Source organism: Gekko japonicus, unplaced genomic scaffold (genome assembly GCF_001447785.1).
Source record: "Gekko japonicus isolate JY-2015 unplaced genomic scaffold, Gekko_japonicus_V1.1 scaffold67, whole genome shotgun sequence".
Taxonomy (NCBI): Eukaryota; Metazoa; Chordata; class Lepidosauria; order Squamata; family Gekkonidae; genus Gekko; species Gekko japonicus.
The window spans coordinates 484,254-496,912 of record NW_015161948.1 but is presented as its reverse complement, the minus strand read 5'-3'; positions in this window follow the sequence as shown (position 1 = coordinate 496,912).

The following is a 12,659-nucleotide window of genomic DNA, read 5'->3' as shown; positions in this document are numbered from 1 at the left end:
TCATTCCAAGGAAGAGTTTCTGAGCGGCTGTGGGAGGGGAGGAAGCCACCTCCCTTCTAGAACTGACAGGGGCCTCTCCAGAGAAATAGAGAAATAATGATCCAGAGCAAGCGCCGTTTAGCTTGGCAGCCTGACCAAGACATAATCTTCAAGTGTGTTTTCTCTTCCTAGTGAGAACATTAACTCCCCAAGACAGGATGATGAAGTTACTCTGCATACAGCCGCCTGCTGCTTCACAATGTGACGTTTCACTTCTGGAGGGTTATGATCTCTGAAAGGCCTCCGCGCCAGCGGAGTGGTTGTGGCTCAGTGGTAGGGCATCTTCTCTCCAGGCAGAAGGGCCTAGGTTTGGTGGTCCCAACCATCTTCAGTTAGAAAGATCAGCTACTAGGGGAAGTGTAAGGCCTCTGCCTGAACACTTGAGAGACCTGATGCCTTGTTGCCTTGCCCCCCCCACCTTGGGGGGGGGGGGAGAAGCTGGTGTCTTCTTGCTGTGATAAAGCCCTTGGTGGCCTTAGACACACACATCTCTCTCAATTTACCCCTGGGTGGCAATGCTACTCTGCTATTCAAGGTCTCCTCAACATGTCCACTTGTTGGCAGACTAGGACGGCTTCTGCTCACACCAGAGCTTTTCCTGCACATTGCTGAGGAATGGTCTTCTTGAACATATCAGGAAGATCCCCATACTGATATCATTCCAGCTGCAATATTGAGTTATTTAGAAGAGTTTTTCCTGAAGTTGAGTACTTATCACGCGGGCTGAATTACCTGATGGTGAATCATCTTTCATGGGAAGGGGCTGTGGCTCAGCGGTAGGGCATCTGTAGGAGGTCCCAGGTTCAATTCCTGGCATCTCCAGTTACAAGGACCAGGCAGTAGTTGATGGGAAAGACCTCAGCCTGAGACCCTGGAGACCCACTGCCTGTCTGAGTAGACAATAGTGACCTTGATGGATCAATGGTCTGAGCCAATATAAGTCAGCTTCAAGGCCTGATTATTTATGACGTGTCTCAGTTTTAATTTTTATTCTCCTTGTTTGTGCTGTGTTTGAGCTCACATTGTAACCCACCTCACAGGACAAAAGGTGAGCTTCAAAGGCTTTTGGTAAATAAATGACAGAGAAACTCCACATGCTCCAATTCAGTTTTAAAATGTTCCTCATTAAACTGGAATTCAAGAGGGGTTAAGGTGCTGAGCTGCCGACCTTCGGTCGGTAGCTCAGCAGTTTGAGACCCGAGTGCCGCGTGATGGAGTGAGCTCCCATTTCTGGCCCCAGCTCCTGCCAACCTAGCAGTTCGAAAGCAAGAAATTGCAAGTAGATAAATAGGTACAGCTTCAGTGGGAAGGTAACAGTGTTCCGTGCGCCTCGGTGTTCAGTCATGCCGGCCACATGACCATGGAAACGTCTTTGGACAGGACTGGCTCTTCGGCTTGGAAATGGAGATGAGTTGGATTCGACTGGCTTTTGAGCAAGGGAAACTTTTACATTTACCTAAAACACGGAATGAAGCAAAAATCTACAACAGTAAAGGGACAGAACCGAGGCAATCCACCCACAGTTAAAAGTTTTCCTGGGGACTGCTGAGAGCATGGAAAGAGGTATCCACAACCACTGAGTGTTGTTACCTGGTGGCGAGTGGCAACCTGGCAGGTTATGAATGCTGGCCAGTGCACAGTGGAAGCCAGATCTTTTCCAGGGCAGGTAGGAAGGCAACTGGCCACCTGGTCCAAGTAGCACAAGATGGTGGTCAACAGGAAAATGGGGAATATGATCACTGGAATTCACAGTCACTGTGAGAATGAGAGCAAGGAAGTCAGAAATGGCACATCACAGCACAGTGTGATTATAATTTATAGCTGCCATATAAATGTGGTTTTAAATGTATTGGTCATGAACATATCAGTCCTATGAACGGATGTGCAAAGTTTCTGATGGCTGCTTTGCCTTACTTTTCCCAGATGTTCGATTGTTAAAAGTCTCACATATCCCTTTCCTCCAGAGCTTTGAGAGTGCCAAGTCGAGATTCAGTGGGGCTCTTGCAAACACCTGGTCCGGTACAGAAGAAAGATTGAGGGTGGTATTTCTAAAATTGTTTGGGGGATGGCAAGCGAGAGGTGGGGGCTGAAAGATGCTTGGGGACTCGGGTGGTCTGGAGAAAAGGGTTTGGGACGAGGCTTCAGTCTTGGATGCACAAGGAACAAATTTGAGGCCACAATGGGTGAAGACAGGCAGCCGGGTTCGGAGAGTGATGGAAGTAGTTTGACTCATTCTCTCTCCCCTGACTACAAATGCAGCAAAAAGGCCATTTCCACTAAGCTTTAGAATATCTGTCTGTCTTCACCCTAAATGTCCCAAAGCAGTTTGGTAGTGGTGGTGGTGAGGTGTCCCAGATTGGCTGAAAGCTTGAAATACCAGTACACAAACACAGAAAGAACCAGAGCATCTTGGGATTTTGTTAGACACGCAGTGTGAAATGCTACTGTTTGTAGTCACCAAATGTGTGCATATGGGTTTGGTTGCCTTTGGCGTAGATTTGGTTTTAAATGAAAAACAGGAACACGAAAAGCATTCCTTCCTGACCCAAATGACCCTTGTTGAGCTTTGCTAAAAGGATTTGTTTGGGGGTTTCTCCCTTATGGTTGGGCTTATCCAAAATGAAAGAAAAGAGAAAGGAATTCCAGATTCCTCCGCCCATCAGCCTACTCCAGTTCACCCCCAGTTCAAGATGTGTTTACAGAGTGCGTATAGCCATCACCAAACCAGCAAGAGTTCTGTGCATTCAGTGGATGCAGATTTAAATGAGTATCTAGTTGTTCTCTAACTCTGTCCTAAAACTTAGCAGGGCTCCATCGAATTGACTGGATGGGGCTTTTAATTTAAAGGGGTGAACACCCCTTAGGTGTTACATGTGATTCAGGCTTGCCAGCTGTAGGTTGGGAAATACCTGGAGATTTTGGGGATGGAACCTGGGGAGGGCAGGGTTTGCAGAGGGGAGGGGCCTCAGCCAGTTTGGTTAAGTGCGCAGACTCTAATCTGGGAGAACGGGGTTTGATTCCCCACTCCTCGACATGCAGCTGCTGGATGACCTTGGGCAAGCCGTAGTTCTGACAAGAGCGGTCCTTGAAAGGGCAGTTCTCGAAAGAGCTCTCTCAGGCCCACCTACCTCACAGGGTGTCTGTTGTGGGGAGGGGAAGGGAAAGGAGTTTGTAAACTGCTCTGAGACTCCTTTGGGTAGTGAAGGGTGGGGTACAAATCCAATCTCCTCCTCCTTCTCAGCAGGGTATAATGCCATAGAGTCCTCCCCTTCAAATCAGCCATTTTCTCCAGAAGGACTGATCTCTGTTGCCTGGAGATCAGTTGTAATACCAGGAGATCTCCAGGTGCCACCTGTAGGCTGTCCATCCTAATGTGACTAGATACATGCAATTCGAGGCAGACTGATATCTTCCCCGCTCTAAATGAAACTAACGGCAAATAACACGTGATATTCAGCAGCCTGTAGTATGCCCCCAATTTATTTACTACAATGTCAATATGAAATCTCAAATGGTACACTCTAGAGTGAAAGACTTGTAGGGGGTGGGGGAGGAAGGAGAAGGGCTTATTGCCTCTTTTGTAGTTTTCCCAAATAAGCCCTTACCTGATTATTTATTTATTGTTCCCAAGTGGGGAAATAATACAGCTACAAATTGTTAGTGAGCCCCTTTGGGGAGGACTTTTACACTAAACAATGGAGGGGAAAGGGTTAAGAAGGCCTCTCCTCACCCGGTGTGCGTTTTGCTTTTTGGAACACAATTTTCATAACTGCATGTTGTGAAGGAACGGGGGTGGGGGTGGGGATCAGGCTTTATTTTTTCTTAATCAGTATCAATTGTAGTTTGGGCCAAAGCCATCGTGGTAAAAGTTATGTTCTGTGTGAGAGAGGGAGAACTAGCCCAGAAGCAGATGGACAGCTCTAATTAAATATTGTCGGGACAGAGGTGTTAAAAAAAAAACCCCACCCTAAACCAAACAGAAAAGAACTCATTAGAAACAGCTCTCTTTCCGGATTCCCCCCAGAGCCTCTGACAAGCCAAAGCACGGAGAGGAACTGACTGTCACTTCACAAGGGTTCCGCTCATGTGTATGATATGAACATGCCTGAGGAGACAGGAGCATTCAGGACAGGAGGAAATGCAGGCTGGAGCTGTAGGGAAGAGCCGTGGATCAATTCTCCCGTTTATTTGACATTAATCTCCAGTGTAAACAGACTTCCTCTCTCCAATGTTGTTCTGCATTCTTCAGAGAGAGAGAGAGAGAGAGAGAGAGAGAGAGAGAGAGAGAGAGAAGAAAACTCCTACAGACAAGAAACTTTGTTTTCAAAAACACGAATAACCAATTTCCATTTTTTTAAAAAAAAATTATTTTCAGTTTTCATTTCACAAAAATATATACAAATATCCATTTAGTACTTATACAATTCTTAATATGAAGTTCCTCTTTTCTTTTCTTTTTTCATCTAATATCTTAAACTAGCATAATCTCAGCTCTGTTCTGTCTTCTTCAGTTTCAGCCAGATGTAGATTATTTCCCATCTTTCCCAAAAAAAGGTCCTCTGGTTTGTTCCTCAAAGCTATACTCAGCTTGTCCATTTCTGCTATTTCCAGAATTTTGATTTTAAGTTCTCTTACAGATGGTATGGCTTTTGACTTCCAACGCTTAGCTATCAAAATTCTTGCCACTGTTAATAAATAAACTATTATATGTTTGTGGTCTTTTATCGTGTCGGGAATCATATTTAGCAGGTACGTTTCTGGTGTTAATGGGATATTAATTTTAAATATCTCTAAAAAAATTTGTAGATCTTTCCCCAAAAGGATTGTATTTTGTCACACCTCCACCAAATGTGGAGGTATGATCCTATATTCCTGCCGCATCTCCAGCAAATATTTGATGCTTTCGGGAAGCATTTCGCAACTTTAACAGGGGTCCAATGCCACCTGAAAAACATTTTATATGTTTTCTTTATATGCCGTCGCACTCATATATTTTATTGACCTCCATGTTTTTATCCACTGATCCATTTCTATTGTGTGTCCTATCTCTTTTATCCAGGCTACCATTGACGATTTTATGATCTCTTCCTGTAGCTCCTCCTCTAGTAGCTTTGTATAGAATTTTTGGATTAATTTATCACTAGAAGAAAGCCAAATTTTATCAATTTCGTTTAAGGTAGTGTAAAATCCAGTTTTTTAAATCTTCAATGTATCTTGATTTTAATACGTTTTTATCCCACCAAGATAGGTTTATATTTTGTGTTTTCAATATCTCATCTGTTTTCAGTTCGGCTTTTTTGTTTAATAAGTTGCCATAAGTTTCTTTAGTTTCCCCTATTATCAGTGATGGTTTGGCAAATGCTTCTATCGGAGATATCCACAGAGGGACTTTAGTGTAGAATTTGAGTTTTATTATGTTCCAGACTTTCATAAGAGCACTTCTTATTATGTGTGTTTGAAAGTTGGTGTGAATTTTATCCTTTCCGTACCATATGTATGTGTGCCATCCCATTACCAAGTCTGATCCTTCTAAGGCTAGAGTTCTCATATCTTCTAACTCAACCCAATCTTTGATCCATACCATCGATGCTGCGAAATAGTACAGCTGCCAATTAGGCAATGCAAATCCTCCTCTTTTTTACTGTCCTGAAGATCTTTAATTTTTATTCTTGATTTTTTAGACTGCCATATACATTTACTTACAATTTTCTCTAGATCCTTAAAAAAATTGTAATTTTTAAGTATTGGTAAGTTTTGCGCCAAAAACAGGAATCTTGGAAGAATGTTCATTTTTATTGTTGCTATTCTGCCCAATAACGAAAGATTTTTTTCCTCCCATTGATGTAGATCTTTTTTGATATCATTTAAAAGTCGTACATAGTTACTTTCATATAACGTTGAGGTATTGCTTGAAATCCAAATTCCTAGATATTTTGCTTTCTGCACTACATCCATTTTTGAAATCTCCTTTATTTTTTGTACTTTTTTTTTAGGACAATTCTTGGCTATGATTTTAGTTTTTTGGAAATTGATTTTTAGTTTTTTGGAAATTGATTTTAAATCCCGCTAACTCACTGAATTCCTGTATTTCTTTTATTAAATATAATAGAGAATGTTCCGGTTCTTCTACTATAAAAATCAAATCATCTGCAAAGGCCTGTAATTTGAACACCTCCCCTTTTATCATTTCATTACTTCTTATTTTATCAATTAACGAGTCTATGGTAAATATGAACAATAGTGGGGATAGCGGGCATCCCTGTCTTGTGCCTTTCTGTATTGGAATGCTTTGAGAGGTTTCACCATTGATTAAAATTTTGGCACTTTGCTTACTATATATAGCTTTTATCATTGCGTAAAACTTACTCCCACATTCCCATGCAGTCAATTTTTGTAGCATATATGCTACAGTGGCCCTTTAAGACCAACAAAGTTTTATTCAAGATATAAGCTTTCATGTGCAAGCACACTTCTTCAGGTACAGTGAAACAGAGCTTCATCAACTATTACATATAGGAAGAGAGAGGGTAGGGAGGATTAGTTGCCAGGAAGTGCTAGTTAGAGCCAAGATGCATAATTAACTGGGTGATTATAGCTGAGATTGGATTAAGATCTGTGAACCACTGGACCGAACAACATCAACTACACCATCTCAGGCTTATTCACTTGCTCATCTTCTAACATTGTATATGCCATTAAATGCCTCATCGCCCCCATATGCAATATGATGATTATAGTATTGGCCTATCCTGGTGATGGAAAGTGCTGTCAAGTTGACTTACAGCAACTCTGTAACTGCTGTTACTTGATATTATTCTGCATGCTCATGCCTGCGCCCCTTGCACCGTGAAAAACTTGCTTCTTCACATAAATGGAAACGGCAGAAACATCAGAGAAAGGAGGGGTCAGTGGGGATGGGGGGAGGAGGAGGGAGAAGTAGAAACACAGAACTGGAAGGGTCCCCAAGGTTCATCTAGACCAACCTCCCGTACGATGCAGGAAATTCACAGATACCTCCCCCCTCCACTCCCCCAGGGAGTTGCCCCTGCTTTATGCCCAGAGACAGGCAAAGTAGTACAGGGTTAAGTTACGAGGCAGCTGCAAGTGGACCATAGGACTTCGTAGGACCATAGGACATCATATCACCTGAACGGTCCTTCCCAAGGAACTGAGTCCTAATCCATCATTGAAAAGACAAACTGATTTCACAAACCCTTCCAACCACAGGCCCTGGGGCTGCAAAATCAACAACCACTCCATTAAACGGTGACATTAATTTTAACAGCTGTACCGCAGATGGAAGAAGGGGGGGGGGATACAGTTTCAATATCCTTGTCTCCCTTCCCCCCCCCCGCTCCAACCATGACATGTCAGCCATCTCCTCTGCACACTCCAACCCAACCCTACAGCTATATTAAATTCTGTGTGAGGATCAGAAAAATAAACAGAACATAATCAGGACCGTCCCGATGTGCTAAATTACTGGAAAAGACATAACAGATTAGCAGTGTGGCTCAGGCTTCATGGAGAATGGCCAGAGCACCCAATCTCTGGGAGTTATTTAGTTAAGGGCCGGTTTTCACTTTCCACAGCCTGGCAGGATGAATGTCCGCCGTCATCTAAACCAGTGGGGGGTTCTCTGAGTCAGAGACAGGAGTTTATAATAAAGGCAGGGAGGCAGAGAATATATTCAGGCCTTCGTTTCTCAGATGCTTCAGCTGTGAAATTTTCAGTCATCTACGCTAAGCTAGGGGCAACAAAGGTATGATCATTATCCTAATGACTGAATTCTTAATGGAAAGGATTTTCTCTGTCTCTCTTGACTAATCTTAGGTCAAACCATGGACCGAAAAAGACACGATGGATCTGTGTCACAGGTGAATTGTGTAAGTGCGCAGTCGTGATTTGGATCAGGGCCAGCACAAGAAGGGGAGAGGGGACTTAACCCTTCAACCTCTGCTTGATTTTACTGACCTGCACTGTGCATCTTATGCTGCGGTTAGTCTTTCAAAGGGGAAAAAGACAGGCTTTCAAAGGACACTTCTTTTTTTCCCCCTTTGATACTGCTAATAACAATACAGGAAGCCCTGTTTAGCAAAACTTAACAATGCCTGAAAGGTTAAATTCCCCTCTTCCCTTCCTGCATGACCTCAATCTAAACTCTGGCTGCGTGAGAGTGGAATTTACTTTTTACTGAGTGACAGATATCACAGTCACATCCACAGAAAACAGTGATTTTGAGATTCCTTATTGAACTTTTGCCCAGGTCCCCAGAACCACGAAGACTGGCCCTGCTGCTGGGGAAGATCAATGGGTGAACCTTGGGCCAGTCTATCTAACCTACCTCACAGGGTTGTTGTTGTAAGGAAGATAACAAGGAAGAAGGGGAGAACAATATTGTCAGCTGTTTTGGGTCCCCACTAAGGAGAAAAACGGGGCATAAATATATTAATAAAACAAATAGCTATTTTTAAAGAATGGGCGGCTTGAAATGAAGAACAGAACAGGTGGCCAGGGTAGTCTGTGGGATATGGCTCTAACCAGAGGTCATTTCGGGGGGGAACACGGGGGAACACAGTTCCCCCGGGTGCGGTGATGTCAGGGGGTGTGGCCTTATGACACACTTCCGGTGATGTCAGGGGGTGTGGCCTTATGACACACTTCCGGTGATGTCAGGGGGTGTGGCCTTATGACACACTTCCGGTGATGTCAGGGGGTGTGGCCTTATGACACACTTCCGGTGATGTCAGGGGGTGTGGCCTTATGACACACTTCCGGTGATGTCAGGGTGTGTGGCATATGCTAATGAGTTATGCTAATGAGTTCCCCTAGCTCTTTTTCTACGAAATGACCCCTGGCTCTAACAGAGGTTGTACATTTCTCCAGAATCATAAGGGGGGGGGGAATCCTTCTTTGCACTATGCTGAAGCAACACATCATGCAAGAGGAAAGGAGAAGGGCTTCAGATGTGGGGGTGGGGCCTGTTCCGTCCCCTTTCCTGTTTATTAATTGCAGTGGCTGCTCCCAGTCTGATGTAAAACAGCCAAGTACTGAGACTGACCAGACAGAATGGCAAACAGTTTCTGGTCAATCTCATTTCGAGGTGATGAGACTCAAAAAGACTAGACAAGAGAAGAGGAAAAAAGTTCTTGAGCCAATCGGAGAGGAATGCATGTTGTTCAAAGATAACGTTAAAAATAAGATAATGTGGGGAAGAAGCTATTTCTTTTTTCTTTTTATAGGGCTACACGTGGGCACACATTGAATCCTAAATCTACACGCTGAGTACCCTAAATACAGACACTGTGCCAAACAAAACGTTTTTTAAAAGTAATGGTTGGTGGTGACACAGGTACTGTCCAATAGATACCTGTGATAGCTTTACACCCCTGTGTTGTAGCAGTGCCAGTCACTGATCGGAGGTAGCTTAGGCTTTCCCGAGGTACTGTGTACCACGTTACATGCACCTAATCAGACAGTGGTGGCAAAGGAGCATGTGTTCCACGGACTCTACAATACCTTCACATCTCTGGAAAAAACCCATCGTCCATACACAGCCATTCAAACGCTGGCAAATCTGTCCGTTCAGTCAGGAGTAGATGCTTCCGCTGCCGTTTCTCCTGGTGCTTTTGCCGTTCAAATGAGCCTCCCAGATGGCCTTGATTAAATGGTTATTCCAAAGTTTCCATCACGGGGCTGCAAGCATTAGCCAAGAATGTGCAGTCCTGGCTCCTCCTGATTGAAATGTGCCCTCCTCCAGGACTGTCAGTTTACAAACGACCAGGGTACCTCCTGGTACATTGGCTTAAAATGCATCTGTTTGTCTGATAACCTTCCCAGACTTACTGATGAAATGTGCTTTGGCCCAGCATTCAATAACAGGAACTGGACGAGTGGGAATTGGCCATCGCCAGCAGACCTAAAATGTCAGAGAGCTTAAAAGCACTGAGAGGGAGCATAAATTGAAAAGCAGGTTAGTGTAAGATGGAACAGATATTGAATTTCTAAGGACTCAAGGAGTAATGGAGGACGAAACAGAATTTGTGGGTCTAAGCAGAGGCACTTTGAGCTGAGTAATAGCGTCACGTGGGAAGGCCAAGGGGAAAGTGGAAATCCCATGATCTGTAATGGCACTTAAAAAAATCCCCAAACCCAAAGCCTTCCAATATGAGAGCGCGCACGGTGTAGTGGTGAAGAGAAAGAGCCCAGAGAAAGTCACTGGTTCAGATCTCATAAAATAATACATTATGTGGATCCATAAAGTCCCAGGTCTAATCTCTGGCTACATTTACCTATTAAAAGTACTCATGTAAAAGGGGAAAGAAAGGCCCATGCTGGAGACATTGGGGACTCACTACAAGGAGACAATACTGGGCTCGTTTAATTCGTGGAAGGGCTGCAGAGCTCAGTGGAAAAGCCAGTGCTTTGCGTGCTGAAGTTCCCAGGTTCAATCCCTGCTTTCTCCAGTTAAACAGATCAGGTACTGAGAGATATGAAAAGTGCCCACCTGAGATCCCAGACAGCTACTACCTATCAGAATAATACCGAGACTGATAAACTAAACGGCCTGACACATTATAAGGCAGCTTCATGTTTGTTTTCCAATGTAAGCTCAGTGTGAGAGCTTAAAGCAAACTGTGTCCATTCCCACCCTTCCCCTTGAGAGCCAATTTGGAGTAATGGTTAAGAACACAGACTCTAATCTGGGAGAACTGGATTTGATTCCCCACTGCTCCACATGCAGCTGCTGGTGTAACCTTGGGTCAGTTCTCTCAGAGCTGTTCTCTCAAGAGCAGTTCTCGAAAGAGCTCTCTCAGCCCAACCTACCTCACAGGGTCTCTGTTGTGGGGAGGAGAAGAGAAAGGAAAGGAGAATGTAAGCCACTCTGAGACACAGAGTGAAGGGTGGGGTATAAATCCAGTCTCCTCCTCCTTGGAGCCAGTTTGGTGTAGTGGTTAAGTGCGCGGACTCTAATCTGGGAGAACTGGGTTTGATTCCCCACTCCTCCACTTGCACCTGCTGATGTGACCTTGGGTCAGTCACAAGCTCTGGCACAGCTGTCCTTGAAAAAGAGCAGTTTGTGTCAGAGTTCTCTCAGCCCCACCCACCTCACAGGGTGTCTGTTGTGGGGAGGGGAAGGGAAAGGAGTTTGTAAGCCGCTCTGAGACTCCAAGTGAAGGGCGGGGTATAAATCCAGTCTCTTCTCTTCTTCTTCTTCTTCTTCTCCTCCTCCTTCTGCAACCCTGGGGCAATAATCTGCAAAACCATAGGAAGGATTGCTGTGATGGATATAGAGAGCTCTGAGAGCTGAAAGCGTAATACAGATGCAAAGTATATATTTTTTTCTTACTAGGGCAGAGACGGACAACTTGTTTAATGCTAAACTGGACCAGAAGGATGGGCAACTGCTACTCATGAATCTTTGGCAGGGATGTACAAAGATCCTGGTTCTTTAGTTATTGTTCTTCAAATAACAGCCATCTCTTCCCCATATGGAACAACAGAGCATGTTTTCGAGACAGTGAAAGAAAAGCCAGATTCTACGTGGCTTAGTGAGGGCAGCTGGCCAGGCAAAGCTATGCGTTTGCAGCCTGTCACTGATCCCTGTGAAGCACCCCCAGAAGTTAAATTCAGAGAGGAAAACACAGGAAGCTGCATTATAGTGAGTGGGACCATTGGTTCTAGGGTTGCCAACTCCAGGCTAGGAAATTTCTGAAGATTTGGGGGTGTAGCCTGGGGAAGGCAGGACTTGGAGAAGGGGAGGGACCTCAGCTGGGTATAATGCCATAGAGTCCACCCTCCAAAGCTGCTATGTCCTCCAGGGAAACTGATTGCTTTAGTCTGGAGACCAGCTGTAATTCCAGAAGAACTCCAGGCCCCACTTGGAGGTTGGCAACCGTAGTCTTGTCTATTCTGAACATAAGAACATAAGAGATGCCAATGTTGGATCAGGCCAAAGGCCTATCTAGTCCAACACTCTGTCACACAGTGGCCAAAAATACCAGGTGCCATCAGGAGGTCCACCACTGGGGCCAGGACATTAGAAGCCCTCCCACCGTTGCCCCCCCCCAAGCACCAATTCTGACTGGTAGCAATTCTCCAGGGTCTCAGGCAAAGGTCTTTCACATCACCTGTTACCTGATCCTTTTAACTGGAGATGGTGGGGATTGAACCGGGGACTTTCTACATGCAAAGGAAATGCTCTACCATTGAACCACAGCCTCCCAGAACCATGCGAGGTTTGCAAAACGGCAGCTAGTATTGTTGTCCTTGCTTGTTTGTTTGTTTGCCCAACAACTTTTGGACAAAAGCAAAGTATCTGAGCGCTAAGAGTTAGGCATTTCAGTGGCGGTATCCTTAAAGGGTCATAATCATTCTCAGTCCAATCCAATGCTGGTTCTCCGTGAGTGTGAAAAACAGAGAGCCTATCAGAGCCGTAGAAATGTCAGTGGTGCCAAGAACCACATTATAAACTTGTCTTAAAAGCTGGAAAGTCACAGTGGTCTGTCTGTTTTTACAGACATTTGATTTGGCATCACTTACCGCTCTCCCGTTCTGAGTGACTGGAAGATCCCCTCTCGACTGAGTCTGTTGAAGCATGGATCTGTTTATGTAGGTGG